This window comes from Siniperca chuatsi, linkage group LG13 (assembly GCF_020085105.1).
Source record: "Siniperca chuatsi isolate FFG_IHB_CAS linkage group LG13, ASM2008510v1, whole genome shotgun sequence".
NCBI classification, from domain to species: Eukaryota; Metazoa; Chordata; class Actinopteri; order Centrarchiformes; family Sinipercidae; genus Siniperca; species Siniperca chuatsi.
The window spans coordinates 26134522-26153579 of NC_058054.1; the positions used below are offsets into that span (position 1 = coordinate 26134522).

A 19058-nucleotide genomic window follows, 5' to 3' on the forward strand; every position below is an offset into this window, starting at 1 on the left:
ACGATCCTCACCGTGCTTGCCGGCTTGTCCAGGTGGGTGTTGATGCGGTTCAGCAGGAAGATGACGGCATCCTCAACTCCCAGCCGGGGCTGGTAGGCAAACTGAAGGGGGTCCAGGAGGGGTCTGACCATGGGCCGCAGCTGTTCCAGCACCAGTCTCTCCAGGGTCTTCATCATGTGGGAGGTCAGTGCCACCAGTCTGTAGTCTTTGGAACCACTGGGACGCGGTGTCTTCGGCACAACAGGGACCCTTTGAAGACTCAGGCTCAGGCTGAAGACATGTTGAAGGACTCCACATAGCTGGGGGGCACAGGCTTTTAGCACCCCGGAGCAAACACCATCGGGGCCTGCAGCCTTGTTTGAGTGGAGTTTCATCAGCTGTCCTCTCACCTGGTCAGCAGTCAGGCACACAGCAGAGGTTACAGGCAGGGGAGAGGGGGAGTCATCAGTCTGGAGAGGGCCGAGCAGTGGACTCAGGAGTCTGAGGGCAGACAGCAACGGGTTAGAGGGGGAATGAGCTGGAGCCGGTGTGTCGAATCTGTTAAAGAACAGATTAAGTTCATTGACCCTGTCCAAGCTGCCTTCAACTCTTCTGCTGCCAGTCGGTCTGAAGCCAGTGATGGTTATCATGCCGCTCCAGACCTCTCTCATGTTGTTCTGCTGGAATTTCCGCTCCAGCTTCCTCCTGTACTTCTCCTTGGCCTCCCTGATCTTCACCTTCAGGTCAGCATGAATTGCCCTCACCTCCTCCCTATTACCATCAGTAAAGGCCCTCCTCTTGGCATTCAGGATGTCCTTGATGTCCTTTGTTACCCATGGTTTGTTATTTGGATAACAATGGACCATCTTAGTTGGGACATTGCAGTCCACACAGAAGTTAATGTAGCCAGTGATGTGCTCACAGAGTGCATCCCAGTTTGCCACCTCAAAACATTCCTGCAGTGTCCCATAGACCTCCTCTGACCATCTCCTCGCTGTCCTTGTCGTCGCAGGCTGCCTTTTAACCAGAGGCACACTGCAGATGTCAAACTACATGCATGGAACTTCATCTGACTCTGGGCTAACGCCGTTAGCACGTCCATTTTATTCACCATTGATCTCACGTTGCCCATGATGAGAGAAGGCAGACATGGCTTAAATCTCTTGTTCTTAAGTCCCTTTTGGCTGGACCCCTCTCTCTTCCCTCACCGCTTCGTTCCACCTCTGCATCCTGGGTGTGTCCTCCTCCAGATCTCAGTGGGAACATCAGTTGTCCTGGGCGCCATGCCGCTCAGCTTCAGCGTGATCAGCTGTTCCCTGGTGTAACCAATGCAGCCAAACAGCTGTTCTACAGTGGTGCCCTGACCGAGTAGCAGGAGAAGATGTTTCTTGGCGAAAAAAAATACCTAAACACTCTCTACTCTAATTTTCGTAAAGAGCGTAGTTTAAATTACACTTACACAAAAGTTTACTCAAGTTTTAAGAAAAAGGAAAGCTAAAAGTGGGAAAAAGTAAGACGACAAGACGGAGCAATGACAACAGGCACGTTGGCGCATGCGCACTCATCATATAGGCATATTTATTTATTCTTCACTTCTTTTTTTTCTCCTTGTAGTCACCTCTCATACAAACATCCAAACATGCACACACACACACACACACACACAACCAGGTTACAGTGTGCTTTTGACAAACTCCAGACCTTCTATTAATTAAAGGCTAGCTATTCCTCTGCCTCCTTCAGTGATAATGGTACATGTAATATATGTAGTTTATTTGTAGCATTGGAGGCGGGGCTTAGTGAATTGGAAATACAGTTCTGCACCATGGGAACTTAATTGTTGGCTGCTGTAGTTAGCCAGCCCCCAGTAGCTGGTGCGGACTGACCAGAGGTAGCTCCTGTTAGCTGTCCAGGGAGGCTGGGTGACTGTCCAAAGGAAGCATAGCCTAAGTATCACCAACCAGTTCATGTTTCTAACAAGTTCTCCCTACTCAGTGACACACCTGCAGAGAAATTGAGAATGACTTCCGGATGGGAGCCGAAACGTCTTGATTCTGAAAACAGTGTCCAGATGACTACGACTGAAACTTTTTCTACGATACCTGCAGAGAAACCAACTCTGATTATTGGCAGCTCCCTTTTGAGAACTGTGAAGTTAGGGACACCAGTGACCATATGTATTCCTGGGGCCAGAGCGGGCGACGTTGAATCCTACTTAAAACCGTTGGCTAAAGATAAGTGTAAATACAGTAAGATTGTTATTCATGTCGGCGGTAACTACTCCAGATTACACCAACCGGAGGTCACTAAAATTTATGTTGAGTCAGTGTGTACATATGCAACGACAATGTTGGACTCCGTAGTTTTCTCTGGGCCCCTGCCAAACCTGACCAGTGATGACATGTTTAGCTGCATGTCTTCATTCCCCTGCTGGCTGTCGAGGTGGTGTCCAGCAAATGCTGTGGGCATTGTAGATAATTGGTGGACTTTCTGGGGAAGACCTGGTCTGATTCGGAGAGACATCATTCATCCCACTTGGGATGGAGCAGCTCTCATATCTAGAAATCTGACCGAGATTATTAGTGGACCTAAACCATGACAACTCAGAGTTGAGACCAGGAGGCAGCGTTGCAGTCCTACACGCTTCTCTGCGCTTCCACAGCAGTTACCCACCCAAAACCCCTTAGTGATGGTGTCTGCCCCCTGACCACTTACATTAATTGAATCAAAAGTTAACAGAAGAGGAGCTATACATAAAAACCTAAAAAAAAAAAAATAAAAAAAAATATATTAATACCTCTGAAATAGCACAGCAAAATAGGAGAATTAAATGTGGACTCTTAAACATCAGATCTCTGTCATCTAAAACTGTACTAGTGAACGATTTAATATCAGATCATCATATTGACTTATTTTGCCTTACTGAAACCTGGCTGAGTCATGAAGAATATGTATTGAGTATTAATATGAGTGGGCAGAGTGGATTCATTTAGCCTAAATGAATCCACTCTGCCCAGTCATATTAATGTTCATATTCCTCGAGGCACCAGCCGAGGAGGTGAAGTTGCAGCCTTCGAATTTAGCCTATTAATCAATCCTAAACCTAAACTAAATTATAACTCATTCAAAGCCTTGTTCTTAGTTTTTCACACCCAATTCTTTTTGTTACAGTGTACCGCTCTACTGAATTATTATCTGAATTCTCAGAGTTTTTATCAAGTTTAGTCCTTAAAATTAAGATAGTGTAGATGATTTGAATATTCATGTGGACGTTAATAATGATAGCCTTAGTACTGCGTTTATCTCATTATTAGATTTGATTGGCTTCTGTCAGAGTGTATATAAACCCACTCACTGTTTTAACCACACCCTCGACCTTGTTCTTCTATATGGCATTGAAAATGAACATTTAATAGTCTTTCCACAGACTCCTTTTTTATCGGACCATTATTTATTAACTTTTGAACTATTACAGGACTACACACCATTAGGCAAAATCTCCTACACAGTCTATCGTGCTGTAGCTAAATTTCAGGAAGTGATTTCATCTACATTTAATTCATTGTCATGTCTCAATATAGCAGATAACTCCTATGCTAAATTCAATTCCTCTCAAATTGATCATCTTGTTGATAGTGCTGTAGACTCACTGTGAATGACACTCGACTCTATCACCCCTCTAAAAGATAAAGAAACAAAGACTGTTAGCTCCATGTTTTAACCCCCAAACCCACAAATTAAAGCAAACATTGCGAAAACTTGAAAGGAAATGGCGTTCCAACAACATAGAAAAATCTCGTTTAGTCTGGCTAAATGGTCTTAAAACATATAGGAAAGCACTCCGTAATGCCAGAGCTGTCTACTACTCATCATTAATAGAGGAAAATAAGAACAACACAAGGTTTCTTTTCAGCAGTGTAGACAGGCTGACAGAGAGTCACAGCTCCATTGAGCCATGTATTCCAATAGCCCTCAGTAGTAACGACTTCATGAGCTTCTTTAATGATGAAATTTTATTAGACAAAATTTATCACGTCCTGCCCTCACCAAGCAACGATTTAAAGACAGGAACCTTAGAAACAGCTATAAAACCTGATATATATTTAGACTGCTTTTCTGACCTTCTTCAACTAACTTGACTGCCGGGAGACTTCCCATGACGCACCTCTTTCCTCTCTCCTTCTCTCCCTCTCCATCTGTATGCATTTTTGTCCCATTACTGCATGTTACTAACTCAACATCTTCTCTCTCCCGTAGTTTTGTGCTTTCTCATTTCTTTCCTCTCTCCTGTCGCTTTCAGCAAGTATTTCTGCCTCCGGAGCTGCAGAGACTGGATCTGTGGTTGTGGGCCACCTGCTGCCCCTGTGTCCCTGCTCGACAATTGCTACTACAGTCGTTATCGGCTCTGTTACTAATACTGACATTATTTCTTATTATTTCTTTCCATTATATCCTATTGCTGTCATTCCTATTATTATTATTATTATTATTATTATTATTATTATTATTATTATTATATTAATGTCACTACAATTACTATTCTACTATTTAAAAAAATAAAAATTCTAGGTGGTATTTGTATTGTGCCCCCCCCAAAATCTAACACGGTAGCGGCACCATTGAGTCTTGTTCTGTCCAAGGTTTCTGCCTCTTAAAGGAAGTTTTTTCTTGCCACTGTCGCCAAATGCTTGCTCATGTTGGGATTTGTTGGGTCTCTGTAAATAGTGTTATAAAGTATAAAATACAGTCTAGACCTGCTCTATAGGAAAAGTGCAATGAGATAACTTCTGTTATGAATTGGCGCTATATAAATAAAATTGAATTGAATAACATGTCCCTGAGGTGTTTGGGGCCAAGTACAATAGCTTGGGTTTTGTCAGAGTTTAATATCAGAAAATTGCAGGTCATCCAGGTTTTTATATCCTTAAGGCATGCTTGAAGTATAGCTAACTGATTAGTTTTATCTTGCTTGATCAATAGATATATTTTGTATCATCATCAACAATGAACGTTTATGGAGTGTTTCCTAATAATATTGCCTAAAGGAAGCATATATAAGGTGAGGGGAATTGGTCCAAGAACAGAACCTTGTGAACTCCATGACTAACTTGGGCATGCATGGAGGATTCACCGTTAACATGTACAAACAGACTGATCTGATGGATAGGATTTAAATCAGCTTAGAGCAGTTCCTTCAATGCCAATTACATGTTCCAGTCTCTGTAATAGGATATGATGGTCAATGGTGTCGAATGCAGCACTAAGAAATAACAAGACAAGTACAGAGACAAATCCTTTATCTGATGAAATTAGAAGGTCATTTGTAATTTTCACCATTGCTGTCTCTGTGCTATGATGCACTCTAAGTCCTGACTGAAAATCCTCAAACAAACTATTGTTATGTAGAATGTCACACAACTGATTGGCAACTGCTTTCGCAATTATCTTAGAAAGAAAGGGAAGGTTAGATATTGGTCTATAGTTGGCTGAAAACCCCTGGATCAAAAGCGGGCTTTTTAAGAAGAGGTTTAATTACAGCTACTTTAAAGGACTGTGGTACATAGCCTGTTAATAAAGACAGATTGATCATATCTAGTAAAGAAGTGCTAACTAAGGGTAAAACTTCTTTAAGCAGCCTAGTTGGAATGCGGTCTAAGAGACAGGTTGATGGCTTAGATGAAGAAATCTAAAGATATAGTCACTCTAGATGGCATTGCCCTGGCCTCCAGCACCACCATAAGTTAAGCTTGGAGTTATCTTTGATTAGGATTTATCTGTTAACTCCCACATGAAACAAACTTCAAGAAATGCCTTTTTTCACCTATGTAACATTGCAAAAATCAGGCACATCGTGTCTCAAAATGATGCAGAAAAACTAGTCAGTTTATTTGTTACTACTAGACTAGATTATTGCTATTCCTTATTATCAGGCTGCCTGAATAGTCCTTTAAGACTCTCCAGTTGATCCACAATGCTGCGGCACGTGTACTGACAAAAACTGGGAATATTTCTCCAATATTAGCTTCTCTGCACTGGATCTCTGTAAAATACAGAATATAATTTAAAATCCTTCTCCTCCCCTACAAAGCTCTTAATTGTCAGGGTACTATGAGCACAGATATGATGGTGCCTATTTCCTGACTAGAACACTCCCAGAATGCATTGTTACTTGTGGTTCCTAGACTCTCCAAAAAAGGAATGGGAGCCAGAGCCTTCAGTTATCAAGCTCCTCTCCTGTGGAATCAGATCCCAGTTTGGGTTGGGGAGGCAGACGCCATCTCTACATTTAAGAGTAGGCTTATGACTTTCCTCTTTGATAAAGCTTATAGTTTGGGCTGGCTGGTGAGTCCTGAACCATCCGTTAGTTATGCTGCTATAGGTCTAGACCGCCGGGGGACTTCACATGATGCACCTCTCTCCTCCTCTCCATCTGTATGCATTTTATCCCATTAATGCATGTTACTAACTCGACATCTTCTCTCTCTCATAGTTTCGTGTTTTCTCCAAGCGGCAAACTCCAGGGCTGAAAAATTAAACCAACCCGTAAGTGCCAAAAACAGGCTGGCTCCAAAAGGGAGTCAACCCCCATGTTAAAATGTCCAACAGCAGAAATAAACATGTTTAGAGCCTGGTACAAAAAATGGTTTTGGTCTCTATATCTAATTTCTCCCTTCATAACAACTGTGATGGGGGTATAGTTTTTTTATAACTCACCTGTTTAAATTATTTTTAAGCTTAAAGTTCGGCATAATTAAGGTTGTGGCCGCTTTGAGTAACAGGTGGGGGGGGGTGCCGGTCACCACTAACAGTCTGCTGTCTGCTAGCCATCACCTCAGCTCAGCTAATCAACAAACTTGACCTCTCGGCTTTGTTTGTGCCTTTTGGAGACTTTTCCCTGAAAATATCTGAAGAATAATATGGCTTGCTGTGCGGTTAATTGTACCAATGGACCATCCAAGAAATTTGTGCTCCAGTTTTTTCTGTGAGTGAAATTCTAGTATTTTATTTATATGTTAGCAATAATTAGCAGGTATCATGTCTGCGCTCACCATACATGGCTTGTTAGCTAATTAGCCAGCTAATGAATTGGCCTTAGGTTAGCCTTTGAGCAAGACACCCAGCTGTTCTAACTTAACTGTATGTTAGCCACAGTTATTAAACCGACATGCAGAAAAGTCAAAACGTAATAGCGAAGTGAATTTAAGGTGATAATACTTTTGAACAAATGGCGTCGGAAAATAAAGGTCCACCTCATTAGTTAGCTAAGGAGAGAGATGGGGTGGGAATGCTGTTCTGGAGAGTGGCGCTTGGTGTGGACGGCCAAGCCTAGCAGAGCACTCGTTGCTTGGAGCTGGTGCCATTCACATGCCATTTAGGGCTGCTGGCAGTGAAGACAGATGGCTGGGCTGTAGGGTGAGGTTCCTGAGTTAGGTAAGGTTAGATTAGTAGTATTAGGACGTGTGACGGCCAATGTTTAGTCTACTTGTGTGTGTGCACTTTGTCAGTATTTTTGAGGTGCCAGAGAGATGATTGTAGTATCCAATCAGATCTGGAGCAACCAGCTCTATAGCTCCTGTTCTACAGGATATAAAAGTCCCAGCTTCCAGTGTGTCTCGCTCTCTTCCCTGTCAGCACCTGCACCCTATTGCTTTGCTTAGCATTTTGTTTTACGTTTACTCCTGTTGGGACTCCACAGATGAATTCATTAATTTGTGTGATTTTTAACTGAAAATTTATTAGGAGACTGCATTCTCTTTTGTCCCACAATCCTGAAAGCCATTGAACGCACATCCCAGCCACTAGTGGCCAGTCTTACCTCTGACCCATGATATCACCAGGTCAATGAAAGGGGTCAGCGGTCGATGTTCTGTTTCTTTCTCTGCTCCTCAGTCTGATCTGACAGCAGTGACGCGAGTGCCTGCTAAATCTCTGCAACAAAGTTTGGCGCCAACGGCTATTACACAAAGCCTACCAGCTAAACTTTAAAAGCAACTAAGGAAGTTAGCGCTGACCTAACTGTACTTAGGACAACAGACAACAGACCAGGTTCCACCCATCTGCAAAAACGGACACTGAACAGCAAAAGACTGCAGCGGACCGCAATTCTTCCCCACCTGGCCTGTACATAACAGACGGACCATCCGCTAACGGAGCACCACGTCCAAAGCAACCTCTTTTTCCCTCCCACGGACATGTAACGTAACAACTGGGCATAGCATAGAGTTACAGTATACACAGCTAAACAAAGGACTGTTCAACTTTTGTACATGTGATACTGATTTTCTCCATGGTTAACGTCAGGTTATTATTATAACCGTAGTTCTCAGTCACTGCTAAGTTGATGATAGTTTATGTTATGCTCCCCACAGAGTCTTTGCATGCTAACTAACTCCTTTTAACTTGGCACCATTATCCCAAACAGATCATACACATACACCTCTAGTTTGGCCTTTAAAGACAACCACACCCGGCGGAGAGGAACTTTAAAGCTCCCGCTGCACATGCTCTATTCTTCTGACCATTTATTAAAGTTCTTATTCATGATTATCCTTGATAAGCTTGATAGCCAAATTTAATTGATTGTACCTACACAGTAGTGTAGTTGTGAATCCCAACAAATGGTACCTCTTGCGTGAGGTGAATTATTTTTTTTAGCAAGTTAGCTAAAGCAATTTGATAGATTTTGGTTAGTTGATAACTACCACTTTAAGCCCTCATAGTATTACATTAAGAGTTGCTATTGCTGCTAGCCATTCAATTTGAACCTGCACTAGAGGAATTGTAAGAATTTGGTTCAGCATTTGAATACCACATATTCAATACGATCTAGTCCAGCTGTCAGATGTTAATTTAGGTGCTCCTCCTTTTTATTAAGACAAAGTGTGCCACCGGCTCTGTGTAGTTTTGTATCCAGTTTTAACATTCCACATGTTCCAGTCTGTGTAAACTTTAAGAAACATCCTCTGATTGTTAATGCCCTGCATCTCAGTTAGTGCATGTTGAAATTTTGGAAAGCAAAACTTTTGTAAACCTGCTTTTACCTTTAGTGGCCTCAATCAAGCTATTCAGCCCCTGCCTCTCTTCCAGAGAGAAGTGTACCACGTGACCACACGTCTACAAGAATGCTAGCTTAATCTCGCCTTCACCGGAAATTACCTCAGTGGCTCTGCTCAATGCTCGAGTTTATAGCAAAAGACATTAAACATTTTGATCCAGACAGCTGTGATCAATACATTGACGATTATTTTCTTGAATTAGATCCGCATCTAATTGACTTGCCCCATGCAACCTAAAGGGAGAAAGTTAAACTTGTGTGGAAGACCAGCTCTAAAGCTGTCCATACGTTTTTTCAGTCTCAACCTCCCAGTGTCAGATGGCTTGGGAAACTGCTGTCACTTCCAAAGTAGCAGGGAAAACCACTGAGCCTGCCAGCTCAAACACTGCAGTGTCACAGAGACCTACTGCCTCAAAACAGCACCCTTACAACAGCGACAAAAGGCAGCACAGGGACACAGAGCGTAACCGCCATGTCCACTAGCTGCGTCGGGATAGGCTCTCCCACAATAGAAGCTGTAGAAGGCCGTATTCAGAAATCCTGACCCAGCAGTATGACCAGCCAATCGACTGTTCACATGATGACTGCAGCATCTCTGACCACAGTTGAGAACATGGTCATAATCCATCAGACAGTGACAGCTTGTTTGAATGCTTCTCTGCCTCTGGCTACCAGGAGCGTTACAACACAACAACTTATCCTACACTATCCACACACATCCACATGAACACTACTGATTTCACTGACTAACACACCTCATATCCAAAGTTACAGGTCAGTTTATTTTCTCTACAATAAATAACTTCTGAATAAATAATCTGAACTTCCTTACCAAACTCTCTCTATAAAAAGATCCTCACTGGAATGCAATGGTGTATTGTCTTTGTTACTGGTGCAAGGTGTCCCATTCCATCTCTGCATTGCCAAACCAACTTCAATCAACTAATCGTCACCCCTGCGGCTGCAACACCGTCTTGGACTCTAACTATTCGTCCAGCGATATAATTTCAAACTGGTTCTGCATAATAATTCTGATTAATGCTGTAACTGAACTAAACTTCTTGAAACTACTGCTGTTTCCCAAACAAGTAGATTTCCTACAGTGTTGTGTACTCCACAGTAAAGAGTTTGAAGGCATCACTTGTTTCACTGGGTTATTATTGTTACGGACAGACAGGCAGAGGACACCAATATGGAGACAGATAGTTGTTTATTAGGTTAAAGTCAGATAGGACAGGTGTGCAGGTATGGAGATGGGGGAGTCTGTTGGAGGGAAGACTCACTGGTGTGGAGATCGCTGGAGAGGGAGCTAGGGATTATATGTGCATATGCATGGGGAGTCCTTGTTTCAAACAAGGTTGGACACTGGCTGAGGTGAGTGGTGGGTTTTTTATGCTGGCTGTGATTAGGAGCTGATGGGGAGCAGGAGTGTGATAGGGAGCAGGTGTGCTTCATTAGCAGACGGTGGAGCCTGGCATATCTGTGACAATTATCCATAGGTTCTATCATTATAATTACTGTTACGCATCATTTCATTTATTTCAAGTGTACTTAGATCATGCAAAACAACTTGTAAATTTGCAACCTTTAATAGTGATGTTTTCATGAATGCAAGATATGATTTTAATTAGTTAAACTGTTGCTTGTGTAGTGGTACATTTTGTTATATAAAATGGACTAAATAGACTAAATATACTTTAGAGTAAAAGCACATTCTTAAAAGCTGCCATTCATCAGTTTTCCTATATTAACTGGAAATATAGTGATCTAAACTTTTAACAAAATAACAGTTAATAGTTATAAATAAAAATATTAAGATGGTATTTTTTGGTTAACATTTTGCATAGATCTTAGAAGAAAGTCCAAAATGAAAAGATAATGTTATGTGCTGGTTTTGTTTGGACATTTCTTTAAGTCAAATGTGGAACATTCACTGATAAACAATACTCTTGTTAAAACAATTATCTGTACGCTGAATAGTTTTGAAGCCCCCTAGGAGGTGTCATTCATTTGTGATCTCTGAGAAGGTCTTGCACAAGTATTGTGAGGCCAGAAAAAAACACAGTGAATGCACCTATTTGCCACAGGTGTTTTTGATCAGTTGATTGTTTCTTTTTGCCTCACTATTTAAGCCTCACAATACCTGTGTATTGCCTGAGGAAGACCTTCTCAGAGTTTGCAATGCCGCAAATAAATTATACCTCCTAGGGGGATTTATAAGTACTCAGTGTGCAGGTAAGTCAAAAATGTGAAATCTAACATTTTCAGTCAGTAATAAAGAGAAAAGGAGTGCAAATATAAATAGTATTTATTCAAATGTGAACCATATTTTTTTAAATAAAAGGACATAAAACACACAAAAAATTAAATTTTAAAAGTAAACACATTTATTAAAATAAAATCAACAGACTGGGCCTGTGCAAGAGGTAATCTATGTCCAGAGAGCTGCAGAGTCCATGGGGTGGTAGGGGGAAAAGGGGATAAAGGGTGGGATTGTAGGAATGAGGAAGAGCAGAGGTGGTAAGAGTGTTATGACTACAGATGTTAATTTTTAACAACCATAATGAATATAAAAAATAAAGTCAACATTGCTCATGTCAGTCAGGGCTATGTTTTGGTGTTACAAAATGGGTCCTAAAGGCCAAATTCAAAAGCAGTGATATTGCCAACTGTAAGCAGTTCACTGCGTTTGGAGGTAGTCTTTAAGGTAATTAGCTACTGTACTTAAAAACATAATTTCCTCTAGGTGTGAAATGAACTCCATCTTTCAAAATAGCCCAGGACTGGCATGTCTAATGTGAGGGTGCTCAATCATAACTCAATTTAAGCAACGAACAAATGTAGCTATAACACTGTTGACAAATTTCCTGGCCTTGTCGAGCTTCACTGGATTGGCACTAGCCTTCCATCTGCACCTTTTGGGACACAGACAAAAACATGATCTTCATGCCAGGGTGCTGGAGGTGAAGCTGGTCCTCCATCATGTTAACCAGCTTGATGCTGCTGACCTCTTGTTGCCGCCACAGTGGATGATGAGGTCGTCCAGTGCTGGTCTTTCTCGCCGGGACTGGGAAAAGAAAGGAAAAAGGCCTTTCCACCGCAATCCACCTCAGCCAAACCAATAGACATGGACGTCCAGTACACTGAGGTTGCTTCCCAAGGTCTCTGCAGCTTTCTCACAAATGATCCACACTGTGATTATGGGAGGAAAATAAATGAGTGTAATAAATGCTTCAGGTAATGAAAAATATAGTTAACTATAAATAAATGACTCGCAAACTAAAGTTATGTGAAAATCAAAATTCAGATTAATTGATTTGCTTCAAATTGTTCGTTAGACATGTATTAAGTAAACATTACACAAATTCACAGTAACACATCTAGTGTTGCAAATTACGAATTATTGCAAATTACTTTTTTAAAAAATGTTTTTTAAAACTTTTTTAAAGGCATTTTAAATCTTGTGTAGTATAATCTCAATAACAGATAAAACATTATTATTATTTTGTTGTATAGTTGCAGGTTAACTTACCTCAAGCGTAAGCTGGGACGACGACTGGGTACCAACCGTGGACTGTCAACTGTATACCACAGGGTTAGCCGGCTAGCAACGCAGAGTAGCATATAGCCTAGCTTCTTAGCCTACGCTAGCTTGGTAACTTTGAGCTACTTGGCCGTGTTTCAGCAATCAGGCACCTCAACTCCACCCATTCTCCACCTCTCTGGCCATTTTTGGTCATCCAGGAGTTGGGCCGAGAGACGCACTACCAAGATGGCAGATGGCTGCCCACCCTGAGTCTGGTTCAGCTCGACGCCGCCTCTTAAAAGGAAGTTTTTCCTTGCCACTGTCGCCAAGTGCTTGCTCATGGTGGGAATTGTTGGGTTGGTAAAGAGTACGTTCTAGACCTGCTCTATAGGACAAGTGCAATGAGATAACTTCTGTTATTAATGAATATAAATAAAATTTAACTGAATTGTGAGCATAGATGTCTATTGCAGTGTCCATGCTCAGCCTGTTGCTGTCAATTAAGCATCATGTTCAAGGTTAAATTTGCTCTCAGATGAGTTCTTCACACCTGCGAACCTCAGTTCACCACATTATATTAAAACTAACAACTATAACTCAAAATTGTATAACCTGCAAAAAAAATAATGCTGCAAGTAATAAAGAAGTATAGTATTGAAATATGATTCAAACGGATCATCTTGATTATATTCTTAATCAGTTGTTTAGTCTGTAAAATGTGTGAAAAAAACACAATTTTCCAGTCCAAGGTAACATCTTCGAATAGTTTGTTTTGTCTGTGTAGAAGTCAAAAACCCAAAGTATTCAATTCACAATGATATAAAACAGAGAAAAGCAGGAAATCCTCACATTTGAGAAGCTGCAACCAGAGGATGTTTGGTATTATTGCTTAATAAAAGACTTAAACGATGAATCATTTTTTAGAATTGTTGACAGTCAATTTTCTGTTGATTGAATATCAACTCTAATCAAGCAAGTTACAGGCCCTATTTTAATCCTACTGGCATTAATGTATCCAAAAACATTCTCTTTATTGTCGACTTTGTTCCCCTTGTGGAGTTTTTATTGCTTCATTGCCCACTTATTTCAAATTACTTACGGTGTGGTTGTGGCTATTCAAGTGTCTCATGACTGTTCTTCATCATGATTGCTAACTGCACATTTATGTTCACAAATCAGAGTTCTTAACTTACACTTAAAACATATTAAGAAATATACTACAAGTGTGTTACAGGTTTCTTTCCCCCAATTCAAATATAAGTTCCCATCTTTGAATAACAAAAACAGTTCCCTCTCATCACTGATTGACATTGAATAAAGAAAACTGCCTTTTTATAAATAATAAATAATGCTAATGTAGCTCCTCAGGGATTGATGCTGTTATTTTTCGAATTTTCTAATCTGACCGGTGATAACACTTTAACAATTAGTTAAAGTTTTAAGGAGAATGCCTGTTGGTAGTTGTATGCAATTGTATGGGTTATTGTTGTTATTGTTGTTTGGATGATTAAGCTACGTTAGCTAATGTGCTAACGTCAGTGTCTGTTTTTTCCAGACTAACTGGCAACTAAACCACGTGATACTAAAGTCGTTATACTATTGGCTCACAAGCCTTGTTAGAAGCAGGAACCAGTCTCACACAGAGATGAACAAAACATTCATTTTGGACCTGTCACAACTTTTTAAATGATTTATTCACAATTCTACTATTATTCCGCACCTTTCTAAAAGCTATGTGGATGTTTTTTTTAAATATTCTACAGTCTACATAAAAATGTTATCAATATAACTTTTAATGGTAAGGAATTTGTATTACATCACTGGTAAATGCAAATTATTATTAATAAAAAATGCTAATATGTTAAAGACCTACTGTATAAGCTTAAAGATGTATTCTGGAATTGTTTGAGTGCCACATTTTCCTGCAGCTCAACTCAGGTCACAGATAAATTGTAAAAGACCAACAGTCAACTTGTAAATTAATCCCATTGCAAAAACAGGTGCAACATTTAATTTCATTTTGAACTGGCAGAGCTTCCCCTTTATGAGTTCACCAAACCATCTGCTACACTGAATTCTAACTTCTCCTGTCCACAAACCCTATTAGCAAGCCCTACAGCCAGTTAAATGAATGCTGAAATGTTTTAGAGAAAACTGCAATCAAGCTTCCTATCATACAATCACTATAAACTGATCAAAGGGCTTACACCACAGGCATGTTCTTCCACAGAAAGTGAACAGGCTTTCCCATTTAGGAACATGTTCTGACTGCAGCTCCTCTACAGTAGCTGTCACTTCTTTAATTGATTTAAGAGAGCCTAGAAGCTCCCCAACCCCCTCCGGCTTACTGTCCCACCTCTCACGATAAATACTTCAGTAATAACCTTGATATTTGGCAACACATGACATAAACCATCATTAAGAAAGTACCACAGAGACTTAATTTGAAATTTCTGGTGTAGAGTCAGTGCCTTTTGTTCATTTTCTGATCAACAATCAGTGTTAGGAGTGAAAAGCAGAGCAGTTACCTCGCACAAGCCTCTCAGTGTCCCTCCGAGCTGCTGCTAAGTAGACTAAATCCAAATATTTCATGTAACTCTCTCCGTGGCAATTTCTCTCTCTCTGTTAGTTGAACTAAATGCACTATCTGCCCTTTTCCCTCTTTTCCCTTCTCTTCTCTATGTATCGTCTCAGCACTGTCTCTCTTAGTACCTCCCTCTTTCAGCCTGTTTCTCTCACATAGATCCCTTGATCCCCTCCCTCTTGCTCTCTCTGTCTCTGTTCCTCACTGTACTTTCATCCAATCCTCTCCTGATTTCATTTACTAAATTCAAATTTGCTTAATTAATTAATGCTTAATTAAGTATTGTGTTGCCAAAAGCAGGTACAATGTTTAAATGTATTCATAGTTTTTATAGGAATTCTGAGAAATACACTTTTTTTGCTTTCTTTTCGAGGGTGAGATGAAAAGATCGACATCAATCTCGTGTGTATGTTAATGCTTCATCCACACTATGTCAGCAGAATGGAAAGAACTGAAACACCTCCCATTTTCCAACTTGGGATAGTTCATGAATTACTATGAATTATTTGGTGCGCTTCTTAACAAGTGAAACCAGATACAAAATGTGTAGGTCATTTTAGCTGAATTGATTTAATTAGTGTGAATATTGGATTTTATATAGATGTCACTGCCAGCAATGTTAACTTCCAGACATTTTGTCAGAAATTCCTAATATCACAGACTTGGAATTACATCTGGAGGCTGATGTGAACTCGAAATTACGGTTTGTATTATATACAAAGTATGGAGCTGCAGTCAGGACATGTTAGGTTTAGCACAAAGACTGAAGCCAGCAGGACACAGCTAGCCAAGGCTCTGTCCAAAGTAAACAAAAAAAAAAAACGCCTATCAACAACCCAGTTTTTCAGACTGAATTTTAGAGGTGGCACAATTACATATTTGACTGTCATCTGCCCTGAAGGGTGCAAATTGTGACAAAGAATCGATATGCAAGTCAACTAGACTGCATCTCCCCCAAGCTTCTCAAGCAGGGCTCTCTCCTAGCACCATCTCACACACATACATACAAAGACTAAATTGTGGATTAGCGTCAACTCCCCCTCCCCCATTTTAAGTGACGCTGCAGGGGTCTCTTGTGCCACAAAGACCCTCATCTTGTTCCTATCTTAACCAATTACAGACTTAACATGCATTGAGATGCTGTGTTGATGCATATGTGTGTTTATGGGGAGACCTGGTAGTCACAGCAAATCCATTTTTATAAATGTGTGTGTGTTTTGCAGCAAATCACATGCAGCCTCATTACTTGACAGCATGCAGCTCAGTCTCCCTAGTAAGTAATATGACAGATGATCAGAGCTGTTCTATATGTGTCTTTAATCTAACTGCTAATCAGAAAAGCTGCAGCTCTTGCATTTTTGATAGAGCCTTGATGGATGAATGTACCTCACTACTGACTGACCTATATACAAACACTCCACACTTCTGTCTGACTTTTTTCCTGTCTGCTTTTATTTCATTGACAGACTACCGTGGTGTCCCTCATTCTCTGCCCCTTTTACCTTGACTTTGTCTTTCTCCTTTTTTGAAATCTGAGGCAGAGTCAAAAACAGTCCAGAAGGACAAATATACATTTTAACTAGAAATACTGATCTCAACATTCCCTCCACAAACTTGTGATCTTACAATTCCAAGAATTATTTTAGAACATGAAATAGTGTTAGATCTATTTCTGTAATAATTGATAGGTCCAACTTAAAACCAACTTCCTTCCAAATGCATTACAAATAAATTACAGTATCTACTGTTTACACAGGCTTTCTGAAAGCAGAGCTATGTCACAACTAATGCTAAGCAGGATTTGAGTATGAGATGTTTTCACACAGGGAAAATATCACAATTGAATACCCTCCAACAGCCATGCTAAATGATGACAACATACTTGCAATGACAGTTTTAACATGCTAATGTTTAGCAGGTATAATGTTTACCATTGTCACCATCTCAGTTATCATGCTTTTGCAGGTATTTGGTCATAAACCAAAGTATTGGACGAATGTAAATTTTGACCTGATGATGGATCTAAAGGAAAAGTCATGGGATCACCTAAATCAAAATTCCAATTACCAAATTATTATACTGTACATTGTCTGCAAAGCATGAATGTCTGCACCAAATTTTGTGCCAGTCCACCTAAAACTGTAGATAATCCACAGGACAACTGAAAACTTTAACCAGCAACAGTGATGGACCAACCGACCACCTGACCAACCAACACTGCCATCCCTAGAGCCTTGCTGCTATTGCAGACAGGTGTCAGACAACTTCAGGTAAGTCTTAAAAAAAAAGATTTATCGAAAAACAAATGTGTGTATCAAACTGTTAAATATCAATAGCTGGCAGATTTTAGTCATGTGTACTTACTCTTTGATCAGATATTTCCTGATTTAAAGGTACTGTGTGTAGTTATATGTGAATGGGTTGTAACTGTACTTAAATAATGAAACCGTCCCCCATACTTGCACGCTAACATGCTAATTGCGATTAGCGTTACAACTTTTACAAACTGCATCGAATTGGTACAGTATTAAAAATACACACTAATTATCTTCTGCAGATTACAATAAGTCCTCAACCAGGTGGTATTACTCTCCATTAACCAAAGTTATGGACATATTCTCTACCAACATAAGTGTGAACATAGGTTAGCTAGCTGGGTCTGCTTTGCCTCTGACTAAGTTATCCTGCAGCTTACCTGGCGGTGTTATCTCTACAATTTGGCTAAAACTTGGATTAAAACATTGGACTTTTCCTGGTGGACTCCAGACACAACTGACCCCAACCATTGATGCATTATATGTCCATCACCCCAACAAAGAAACTGCATTGCTAGCAAAACCAGTTCAAACTGGTTCTGTCAGTGCAGGGCGGTCGTCATAGTAACTTTTAATGGTTTCATGGAGTTTAGTGAATTAAACTTATTACAAAGTTTTATAAAACATAATTTAATTAATTTTAGGAAATAATGAGTTGTTGAAATATTGGCACTTTTTAATTTGGTGTGACTTAACATAAATGAAGAAAGCAAAGCACAGTATGAACTGTATCAGTGAAGGGCTTTTTACAGTGTGTATGATACATTATATTGATACTATAAAAACATGTAAGGGTGATTTATGTCAGCCCTGCCCATGAAAATATAAGAGCCTGTGTCTAAATTCCTAAATTCAGGGGCTGCACTTTCCAAAGGATGTAGCCTACAAAGGCAGGTTGTTACAGCTGCGACAGTGTCACATTTCCAGTTGTTTTTCCCCCTTTTCCTGTGTTTCTTGTTTTTCCCGTTTGTCTGTGTGTGTGTGTTGGTGTGGGCCCGTCTCTCTCCATTGGCTCTCAGCTTCACTGTTCTCTGTTCACTGGCTTCACCTAGTGTTCATATTCCAATAACCCCGCCAAGTCTACACACCTGCTTCCTATCAGCTCATCTCCTGCAGTATATCTACTCCAGCTCTTCATCCGCTCATCGCCAGATTGCTGTTTCAACCTTTGCGGTAGTAACTAGTCGGCCAAACTCTGCTAAGAGTAACCTTTTGTCTGTTCTGCTTCCTGCCTGCAATCTGCTAACTTGTGTTTTATGCTTTAGGATCACTGCTTGCCTGCCAGCCACGCTTCCCTCTGCCACGCCACTGCCATCGCCACCACCATTAAGCTCTGTTACCTCCCTGCCTGCTCTGGATTCCAAACCCCGGCTTTCCTTACCCATCATTTCCCTATTTATTAATAAACCTTTTTACCTTCATACCTTGTCTGAGTCCAGCGTTTGAGTCTAGTCTTTTAGTAAATCTATTGTGGCCAGACATCTATTATGTCTTCCTCGTCGCCTGTCCCTTTGGCCCAAAGAGGAGGCTCGCCAATAGCTGTGGGGGTTTTGGCGAACCAAACTCCTTATGTGTTTTACTAGAGCTAGATCAGTAGCT

The 19058-nt window shown here is 40.5% G+C and overlaps 1 protein-coding gene across 5 annotated transcripts in view; it reads right to left on the reverse strand.

The window, feature by feature from the left end:
* Window positions 1-15249, reverse strand: part of LOC122886422 (cadherin-12-like) — a 149213-nt gene extending 133964 nt beyond the window's left edge. For all 5 annotated transcript variants that reach the window (XM_044218607.1, XM_044218608.1, XM_044218606.1 and 2 more), the window contains exon 1: window positions 15089-15249. The gene's annotated coding sequence lies outside the window, so the exon portion shown is untranslated. The remainder of the gene's footprint in view (window positions 1-15088) is intronic.
* Between the last annotated feature and the right edge of the window lie 3809 nt (window positions 15250-19058).